Source organism: Salmo trutta, chromosome 28 (genome assembly GCF_901001165.1).
Source record: "Salmo trutta chromosome 28, fSalTru1.1, whole genome shotgun sequence".
Taxonomy (NCBI): domain Eukaryota; kingdom Metazoa; phylum Chordata; class Actinopteri; order Salmoniformes; family Salmonidae; genus Salmo; species Salmo trutta.
In genome coordinates, this window is record NC_042984.1 from 30,313,557 (window position 1) to 30,321,963 (window position 8,407).

The window sequence follows — 8,407 nt, forward strand, 5'->3', positions numbered from 1 at the left end:
GTTCCAACAGCGACGTTTTGTTCGTGAGTTCTAGAATGCTTTTTCGCGGTGTCGCGCATGGCGCATTGGCGTGTCAAAAATGTCTAAATATTCCATTACCGTACTTCGAAGCATGTCAACCGCTGTTTAAAACCAATTTTTATGCCATTTATGTCATAGAGAAGTGTTAATATTCCGACCGGGAGTATGCATTGAGCCTAAACAGCCGAATAAAATTTCTCCTCAGAAGCGACTCATGCACGCGCATCATTGAAAGGTCCTCCGAGCATCCACTTACAAAAGGCGATAATATATTTCAACCTGAGGTTCCCTCGTAAACCTTCAGTTATTTCGCGGGCTCTGAGAGCCTATTGGAGCCCTGGGAATTGTCACGTTACAGCTAAGATCCTTACTTTTCAATAAAAAGAGGTAAGACGCACGACTCCTTGTCAGACAGGGTACTTCCTGCTTGAAGCCTTGTCAGGTTTTTGCCTGCCATAGGAGTTCTGTTATACTCACAGACACCATTCAAACAGTTTTAGAAAATTCAGAGTGTTTTCTATCCAAACCTGAACAATAATATGCATATTCTAGCTTCTGAGTTGGTGTAGGAGGCCGTTAAAAATGGGAACATATTTTTTCCAAAATTCTCAATACTGCCCCCTATACCAAACAGGTTAACTATCTAAAGCCAAATGAAACTAATTCAGACAGGACAAACCGTTCAGTAAGGGAGAGGAATGGTTAAAAAAAGGGAATGTTTCCGATTATGGAGTGTAGTAATTACATTGTACTTATGTAGATATTACATGTACAGTGCATTCGGAAAGTATTCAGACCCCTTGACCTTTTCCACATTTTGTTAGGTTACAAACTTATTCTAAAATGGATTGCATTTTTTTCCCTTCGTCATCAGTCTATACACAATACCCCATAATGACAAAGTAAGAACAGGATTTACATTTTTTTTGAAAATGTATAAAAAAATTTAACTGAAATTTTAGATTTATATAAGTATTCTGACCCTTTACTCAGTACTTTGTAAAAGCACCTTTGGCAGCGATTACAGCCTCGAGTCTTCTTGGGTTTGACACTACAAGTTTGGCACACCTGTATTTGGGGAGTTACTCCCATTCTTCTCTGCAGATCCTCTCAAGCTCTGTCAGGTTGGATGGGGAGCATCGCTGCACAGCTATTTTCAGGTCTCTCCAGAGATGTTCGGTTCAAGTTCGTGCTCTGGCTGTGCCGCTCAAGGACATTCAGAGACTTGTCCCGAAGCCACTTCTGCGTTGTCTTGGCTGTGTGTTTAGAGTTGTTGTCCTGTTGGAAGGTGAATCTTAGCCCCAGTCTGAGGTCCTGAACACTCTGGAGCAGGTTTTCATCAAGGATCTCTCTGTACTTTGCTCCGTTCATCTTTCCCTCGATCCTGACTAGTCTCCCAGTCTTTGCCGCTGAAAAACATCCCCACAGCGTGATGCTGCCACCACCATAGAGCTCTGAGACACAATCCTGTCTCAGAGCTCTATGGCCAATTCCTTCGAGCTCAAGGCTTGGTTTTTGCTCTGACATGCACTTTTAACTGTGGGACCTTATATAGAAAGGTGTGTGCCTTTCCAAATCATGTCCAATCAATTTAATTTACCACAGGTAGAAACATCTCGAGGATGATCAATGGTAACAGGATGCACCTGAGCTCAATGTTGAGTCTCATAGCAAAGGGTCTGAATACTAATTTAAATCATGTATTAAAAAAAAAGAAATTATGAATCTGCAAAAATGTCTTAACCTGTTTTCACTTTGTCATTATGGGATATTTTGTGTAGATTGAGGGAAAAAATAATTGAATCAATTTTAGAATAAGGCTGTAAAGTAACAAAATTTAGAAAAAGTCAAGGGATCTGAAAACTTTCCGAATGCACTGTACTTTGTTGTGTACTTGTGGGTACATCCTCTCACTTGGATGGCAAGGAGGTTCAGGTTGTCATAATGGGTAACGTATACATTAATTATTTGTTATTATAATCTGGGATGACACCCGTATGGTAGACCACATTCCTGGGTAGGTCATTAGAACCTATTGAGCTTCCAACCTTTAATCTCGGACACCCAGCGCATCTGTCCACAAGAGATTACAACCTTGTGACAATTATTACTTAATCGGATGCAGCTGAGATGGAACTAAACACTAAATTGGGGAATTTAGTGGAAACTTGCCCATTTGTAACAAGCAGGGTAATAAGCATTTTGTTACACCTCTGTAATTAAAGGTTGTAATTAGTTCCAGTTACATGTTATTACAGTGTAACTATGCATTATTACAATGGACTACAATACTTGTTACAGTGTAATTACACATGTAATTACACTGTAATAAGAACCCCTTAAAATGAAGTGTTACTGTATTTTCTTGTTTATCCTGTTTTGATCTCACAGCTCTGTTTATACTGTGTCAATGTATTATTATATTTCTTCTGTCATGACCAGTAATAGGAGTCAATCACCACCTTCCGGAGACACCTGAAACCCCACCTCTTTAAGGAATACCTGGGATAGGATAAAGTAATCCTTCTAACCCCCCCCCCCCTTAAAAGATTTAGATGCACTATTGTAAAGTGGTTGTTCCACTGGATATCATAAGGTGAATGCACCAATTTGTAAGTCGCTCTGGATAAGAGCGTCTGCTAAATGACTTAAATGTAAATGTAATATAATAGTACCTGGCCAATAATTGCATGATGTGGTATGCTTGACACACATTAGACTCCTTGTTGTTAAGGGAAGTGTTGCGTGTTACAAGAACTCAGCAATATTTATGCTATATTCCAAGAATGGCCGATTCCAAGAATATTATCATTGATATCCAGGACAAGTTGTCACTTCTTGTGATTATATAACTGAATAAAAACAATATTAAAACAAAGACATTATTTTTAACCTGCATTTATAGTACATACTATAAATATCTTATGGGAAGAAAGGAGAAACCCGGGTTGTGAGTCAGACGGAAGCTCACAGAGAGAGGAGCTGTCTGCTGTGACAGAGTACCAGCGTCCCGGCCTGGCCTTCAGACCCGGCCACACAGCCTGAGAACACGAGGAAAGCAGAGGTATAAATATCTTTGATGGTTTAGGCCTGATGGAGTGGAGAGATAAAAACAACACAGATAGAAAAGGGAGCAACAGGCGACACGCATTGAAAGAGGTGCTATTAGATATGTATCATTACGTTAGAATTTTCCAGATTGCATTATGGCAGATGAGATTATGCTTAGGTCTGTCCTCTATAGGGTTTCAAAATTCGGTTAACTCTCCCAAAATGCACTGGTTTTCCTGAAATCCCAGTTCTCGGAATTGTAAGGGAATAAACAAGGAAATCTGGTATCTTCCATACCTGGATTTCTGGAAAACCTCTGAATTTCTCGAAAGTTACTGGAATTTTGTAACTCTAGTCCTGTAGTTCATGCCTATGACTGATGTTGTCCGCTGATGCCTGCTGATAGAAGTATAACTAGAAAACCTGATCAGACTGGAAAGCCGAAGCCTACCACAGCTTACCAAGGAACAGGGCGTCGCCGGGAGGATTTGTGCAGTCCTAGGGTTGCAAAATTCTAGTAACTTTCCCCAAATTCCCCAGTTTTCAAGAAATCTTGGTTGGAAGATTCCTGGAATCACGAGGGAATATACAGCAAATCCGGGAATCCTCCAACCAGGATTTCTGGGAAACCAGGCAATTTTGGGAAAGTTACCAACATTTTACCACCCTATGTAGGCCTCTGCCAGGCCTGGCTAAACTTGTTATGGTCCATGCCCAGATCATATCTCTATTTTCGACAATGGAAAGTATTCATACTTCCTCTCACTTCCAAGGAAAATTAATGGACTGTGAAAAACACCTTTTCTTTGTAAATATTTTTACAAAAAGGCTCTGTGCTGTTATCCTCACACGGTGTGGTTTTGAAAGGTATTGAAAACAATAATTTGGACCCATATCTTTTTTTTATTAGCATAAAATATAATTTTCGAAAATAATTGGACCTGTTTCCCCATCATGTCAATTGTTTTCCATTATCCTTGATTGCATGCTTTACAAACTCACATGCTGACAAAAATGGCTCGTTCATGACACGCAGGTTAAAATACCAAAACCAACTTATCCAACTATATGAATTTGGGGACAGGTCGAAATACACATGAAATATTCCAGGGCATTTAGCTAGCTTGCTGTTGCTAGCTAATTTGTCCTGGGAGATAAACATTGGGTTGTCATTTTACCTGAAATGCATATGGTCCTTTTTTTGCTGGATCTTTGTAGAATTTTGATCCATTTTGAGTCACACAAAATCGTGTGTTCTCTACTCCAACAATTAATCCACAAATTAAAGGGGAAACCAATTTCATTCATTCTTCTTATTCTGCAGATTTTATATGGCAGTTGGCAACCATTACCACCATCAACTGGACTTAGTATGTGCTTAAAAACCAATGAGTAGATGGGAGAGACGGGACTTGCAGCACATCAATTGTTAAAATAGAACTAAGTTCTAATATAGAACCAAGTTCTATTTTCGAGCCTGTCTAAGCAGACGCTCGTGAGCAATTTGATGAAATTATTGAAAAAGATGTATGTGTACATTTATTTTGCAACACTCGCGCACACCACGCGGGAGGTTTGGTCAGCATGTTAGAAAGCATGGGCCCCAATTCAATTAAATCTTTATACCAGATTTCTGGGATGTCTAAAATATGATTAATCTCGTACTAAAGGAAAGTATGTTGACAGTGATACAAAATGTATTAACCTTTTCCACTGTAAACATTGTTTTGTTTAGGCCTTAAATCTACACATTCATACTGTAGCGCAAGAGGAATGTGTGTGTTATCCCGGAAACTGCTAACCATCGTTAAGTGCCCAAGATTATGAGATAGTGATACATACACCTTCTTATCACAACACCCAACTAATTATGTATTTGTGAGATGCGAAGAGTGCTGGTTCATGCGAAAGCAGCTCGCTGGAATCAAAATAAAAACTATTGTATGTGAGAAACCTGTTTGTCGCACGCTGGGGGTTTAAAGAAACAGCCGTGTTGATGGAAGTGATGACGAGGTGTCCACACAGTGCCTGAAGGATTTCCTCCTCTCTGATGTCCAGCGGCTTGGCTCTCGGTCAACCGGGAAGCAGGTTCCCTCCAGTTAACTGGAAGTCATTGAAAACACAATCATCTGGCTTAGGTGCATTGTAAACAATATCTAGGCCCCTAAGTGTTTTATTGGTGCTCGACTGGATGTGTGTGTGTGGAAAAGGTTCCTCTTATAGCTGGATGTAGTTGTGTCGCTCTAAGAAAGGAAATAGTGGTGCTTTATGTCAATATTGTTGTTGTGAGTTTTCCTTTTATAGATGAAGTTATGTGTTGCCTAAGAAAGGAATTAACTCTCAGTTTCAGCATTATATTTTACTGTAAGGAAATAAGAGCAGTTTTGTCCTGTATCTTCTTAACCTTACCAAGCACTGTATTTCTGAAATATTTTTTAAAAAGGCCCAATGTTCATGTGTTTTTAAGAGGGAGATAAAACAACAAAAGATCATGACATTATTTATACCATGACATTGTTGAATATTCGTTTCTGATTGGCTTGAAGAACATTCTAGAACGCACAGTACATTTGCATGGTAGAATTCAATGGCTTTAGTTCATTCTTACAGGTTCTATGTTTGAACTGCTTTTGAAAGCAAAAGTGGAATTTAAAACATTGCCCTTGTTGAATTCGATTTTCATAATAGTGAGCTAGGACTGATTTGGTTAGCTAACTAAACTAGCAAGTATTTTTTGTTTGGTTACCGAGGCAACCACGGTCTCTATCTGGTAAACTTGCTAGCCACTTCAGTGGATGTTGAACACATTTCTAGAAGCAAATGAACACATGTATAGGGGCAAATATGTTCAGTTATAGCCATGGTATAAAAGGGATAATGACGTGTGGCTCTATGCGTTCTCTGGAAAATAAAGCAACTCCATGGAAGGTTAGTTCCACGTTGGTCATCATTTTTTCCATACAACGCAATGCCACTCCTTGATTATCCCTTACGTAACCGCAAAAAATGAGGATCTGCCTTTCACTGAATTATATTCTACTGAGGAGGAAGTACAGTACTGTACATCCCTACCCTGGACAAACAGCAGTGATAGATTTAACCATCCAGGTTACATAAAATAACAATGCTTTTATGTTTTGCTTCTCTAAATGACCTAAAATCCCCAGTATTTCCCCAGACATGCAACGTCCTCCTCATCTACCGTGTAAGTCCAGAGAGCAAGAGCATGGTACGACTTGGCGCTTCATTGTTTTCCTGTTTTGTGTCTAGATAATCAATTGAAGCTACAGACGTGGGCAATATGGCAAAGGTTCCTATAGGGCAGAGGCTACAGGCCTTTTTTAGGGGAATAAAGCTATTCATTCCATTCCACTCTGAACAAGAATAGGCCAATAAGATATATAGATACATCCATAAGTACCTGATGCAGTTCTCCTCAGAGGTACACACACACACACACTCCCCTATTCCTTATCCTGTCTACTCTTTGATGTGGCAAACATACTAATTGCATCATCTTTGTTGTGCAAAGGTCTTCTAGGCCACCTTATCCAAATGTTTTTGCTTCTCTTCCTAATCTAATAACGGAAGCAAGAAACACATTCATGCTGAGAATAATACATCTATTGTTCCCACAGGAACAGAGAAGCAAGTGTTCTTTTCTCTGTTCCATCCTTTCTGTACGCAGGTAAATAATCAAGGTCGCATCGCTCTCTTATTTGAGTTTAGGTAATTTTGAATTAGTTAATTAATGCAGTTTGTTGCCAAAACAGATCATCCGTCAGCTTCATTTAAGGTCAGTCAATTCGGAAAATTTCAATAACTTTAAAAGTTTCTTCAAGAGCAGTCACAAAAACCATTAAGCGCTGCAGAGGATAAGTTCATTAGACTTACCAGCCTCAGAAATTGCAGCCCAAATAAATGCTTCACAGAGTTCAAGTAACAGACACATCTCAACATCAACTGTTCAGAGGAGACTGTGTGAATCGGGCCTTCATGGTCTAATTGCTGCAAAGAAACCACTACTAAAGGACACCAATAAGAAGATGAGACTTGCTTGGTCCAAGAAACACGAGCAATGGACATTAGACCGGTGGAAATCTGTCCTTTGGTCTTGTAAGGGAAATGTTAATGTTTGTGTTTTTCTTATAACTAATTTCTGTGTTATATTCATGTACTGTCCTATAAATCAATTTATGAAGCATGGAGGAGGAGGTGTGATGGTGTGAGGGTGCTTTGCTGGTGACACTGTCAGTGACTTATTTAGAATTTAAGGCACACTTAACCAGCATGGCTACACCACAGCATTCTGCAGCGATACGCCATCCCATCTGGTTTGCGCTTAGTGGGACTATCATTTGTTTTTCAACACACTTCCAGGCTGTGTAAGGGTTATTTGACCAAGAAGAAGAGTGATTGAGTGCTGCATCATATGACCTGGCCTCCACCATCACCCCTCAACCCAATTGAGATGGTTTGGGATGAGTTGGACTGCAGAGTGAAGGAAAAGCAGCCAACAAGTGCTCAGCATATGCAGGAACTCCTTATGTTGGAAAAGCATTCCTCATGAAGCTGGTTGAGAGAATTCCAAGAGTGTGCAAAGCTGTCATCAAGGCAAAGGGTGGCTACTTTGAAGAATCTAAAATGTAAAATATATTTTGATTTGTTTAACACTTTTTTTTGGTTACTATATGATTCCATATGTGTTATTTCATAGTTTTGATGTCTTCACTATTATTCTACAATGTAGAAAATAGTAAAAATAAAGAAAAACCCTTGAATGAGTAGGTGTGTCCAAACTTTTGACTGGTACTGTATATGTCTATTCCAGTCTCTGACATTGCTCATTCTATTATGTCTTCATTACTTTCTTCCTTAAAAACATTCCTGAATTTGCATATTGTTTATTTTAATTATATTATTGCTATAGGTATTACTGCACTGTTGGAGCTAGAAACACAAGCATTTGGCTGCACCTGCGATAACACAAATCTGTATGCATCCAAACAACTTTGATTTAACTCCATGTTATTGCGCAGAGCGGTCTCCTAGCAGTCGACAGTGCATCTTCCAAACTGGGAACTGACCAATGGCGGACGTGTGGGCATACCAAATTGGGACATAATGAGGGGTGAACAAGATCCCATGCCTTGAAAGTCTATGCAATATTTACAACATTTAGTCCTAATCTAAAGCAATACCATCGTATTTGTTCTTAAAAACATATGTTTTATATTTGTAGGGTTTTTATTATTGAAGACAAATTACACCTGACTTTTTTATATTGCCACTAAATTGGCTTGAGTTGGTATCTTCCGCGCCAATATTGAATTCC